This window comes from Manis pentadactyla, chromosome 1 (genome assembly GCF_030020395.1).
Source record: "Manis pentadactyla isolate mManPen7 chromosome 1, mManPen7.hap1, whole genome shotgun sequence".
NCBI classification, from domain to species: Eukaryota; Metazoa; Chordata; class Mammalia; order Pholidota; family Manidae; genus Manis; species Manis pentadactyla.
In genome coordinates this window covers 194833866-194836708 of record NC_080019.1, presented here as the reverse complement: position 1 = coordinate 194836708, position 2843 = coordinate 194833866, and positions in this window count along the sequence as shown.

The window sequence follows — 2843 nt, the reverse complement described above, 5'->3', positions numbered from 1 at the left end:
TGCACATGCTGTGTGGAGGCCCAGGAGGGTGGCCCCAAGAAGGCTGCCTGCCCTCCCCGACCCAGGGCTGCCACCCCGGCTGGACCGCAGCACCCAGTGGACTTGAAGGGGCTGGGAGACGTTGCTGGTGCCCCCGTGTCTGTGACGAGGGCATTCCTTTCCTGCCAGCTCTGGGATCCCAGCTGGAGTCACGGATGCCGACAGCCTCTGCGGAGTAAAACCCTGCATCTCAAGATCAGAGAAAGACAGCCAAGCTCAGGGCCACGTGGTGAGCCCCGGGGAGCTGGTGGGGGTGGGGGGTAGGGAGGGGGGTGAGAAATAGGGGGATGGTGGGAGGGGAGATGCAGCGAGGGCATGCGCAGCTCCCGGGAAAGGCCCACGGTTCTGGGACACGGGATTCCTGCCAAATGGACATTGAATTTCTTTTCCTGTGCACGGAGGTGGGGATGTGCTGGGGAAGGTCTCTGACCCCACGAGACAGGAGGGCTGCCACGGGGAGAGGAAAAGAGAGTAGGTGGGGGAGCTCAGGGCCTCCAAGGGCGCTGACAGCAGGACAATGACAGCGGATCGAGTGCAGTCATGACGCTGGGTGCCTGTGTGCGTCAGCAGAGCGGGCGGTGGAGGGAGGCGAGGAAAAATCCACTCCGGGGGTGGGAGGGAGAGGCCAGGAGGGAGGCACCCTGTCCTCTCGCCTGGGGAGACTCGCCGCTTGCCAGGTACAGAATGTCCTCAGAGCAGGGGGGAGGTGTGGGAGACCGCCAGGCCCCCCGCCAGGCAGGCCCTCCACTACCTTTATGCCAGGACTGCCACCTCACTGGCATGGGGCCTGTCCACTCCCCCAGCTGAGCAGCCTCTAGCTAAGGAGGCTGGGTCCCCTCTGTGCACCTTCCAGGCCATGTAGTATGTCCTCACCCCTTCTCCCAGCACCCCACCACGCCCCTGCAGCCCCGCTAACCCAGCCTGCACCTGCTGGGCACCTACCCTGCTCTCTGCTCGGAGGGGGTCCCAGAGCACCCCCGACCCTAACTCTCTGAGACATCTGTCCCTCCCTGGTGTCCTGACTACCCAGCGGTGCGCTGCCATGCCCACACCCATCTCTCGCTGTCCCCACCCTGCATGCAGCCTCCCCCTGCTGCAGTGTTTGTGCATAGGCTGCTGGCCTCCCTCTGTGGGATCTAAGACCCCGCGAGGTCGGAGCCTCCCCCTGGTAAGCCTCAGTGCGGCACACGGCTGGCCTCGACGCAGTCTGTGGACTGGACAGGCATGTGAGCGGGCAAGTGGGTCACCGCGGAGCCCAGCTTCCTGAACCCTCCGCACCCAGCTGGCCTGTCCCAGCTCAGAGTTTTCTGCAGGCATCTCAGTGTAGAACATGGTCACTCCAGGCCTCGACAGCGGTGGGGAGCTGACAGCTCTGGCCCAGTTTGAGGGGTTCTGGGAACACCCACAGGTCTGCTCTGTGAGAACTGTGTCCAGCAGCAGAAGTGGGGCCGGAGGGACCTGCAGGGTGACCACTGCCCGAAGGCCCTGGGCAGCACCCTCGGCAATGACACCTGGACAGCAGAGGGAGAAAGCCTCGTAGCAGAGGCTCAGACAACAGAACACGCACTGGGTGTTGGCCCCACAGTGTGGAAGGAGAGATGCCCTCCCAGGCCACAGAAGGGCGGTGTGAGGCGCTCTGGGGTCATACACCTATGACGCCTCCCATTCATACCCACCGCCCACCAAACTGGGTGGGTGATGGAACTCAGGCCATCAGACAAATAGCAACATTCCTGAGAACAAGTGTTTTCCCAGCTCCTTGGAAACGGGCACTAATTACACGCCAATTACACATCCACTCCTTTATCCCCTGATGCCCGCTGCAGGGCAGAGCCATTGCTCCAGGGCGGCTTAGACACGCGGGAAGCCCTAGAGACGGTCTTGCTTTTAATTTTCTGTCATTTGGACACCTACAGATTCTCTCCAGCCTGCCCCTTCGCTTAGCCAGGCTCAGCGGTGCTCACCCCTCTGGGCTCGCGCACCTCATGTGCCCCCATCACAGTGCTCCCCCATGGCCTTGGTTCCTCACCACCTGTCTCTTCTCGTTGCTAGTCTTTCCCAATTCCCCTGAAAGCCTGCTGGGGGGAATGCGGTCCGAATAGACTCACTCTTAGCCACTTTTGCAGTGTAGTCTGGCTTTTAATTTGTAGGAAGAAGAGCAGCTCCTGCTTCCGAGTCCCGGCGAAGCTGTGGACAGGCTTCTTCAGGGACCCGGACCATTGCTCGTCTGTGCTGTGGTTTCCGGCCTGCCTCTCAGCCGCAGGGCCCCCTCCTGACCTCTGTGCCCACCTGTCCATGCTGTGCGTGGGTGTGACGGGATGCAGTGAGGCCCCACGAGCAGCTGGGTACAGGAAACAGCGTCATCCACGTCTCCTGCTTCTCCTGGACAATGGCCAGGGCTCTCCAGGGAGGGGGTGCTCTCCAGAGTGGGTGGCATGGCTCACAAATACTTTATGCCACTCCAGGCTCTTGTCATGTGGCTCCACGGCCAGGGCCTCCCTGTCACTGCTCTGGGGAGTAGTGACCCCCATTCCACTCAACAGCTGATGGGAAAAAGCACACAACGTCTCTGGAGGCCCCCAGGCCAGGGGACCTAAGTGGCCAGGCCATGTGGATGGATGTCACAGCCTTGCAAAGGCAGCAGCCACCGGGACCACATGCTGATGGGACAAATAAGCCACTCCGCCTGCCCCTCAGCACTCGGCCCCAAAGCCTGTGTCATCGGTGCTACCACTTATATGCAACTCCTAGAAAAGCCAAATAAAATCCACTGGCAAAGGCCCTGCACTAATTCTGCCCCCGAG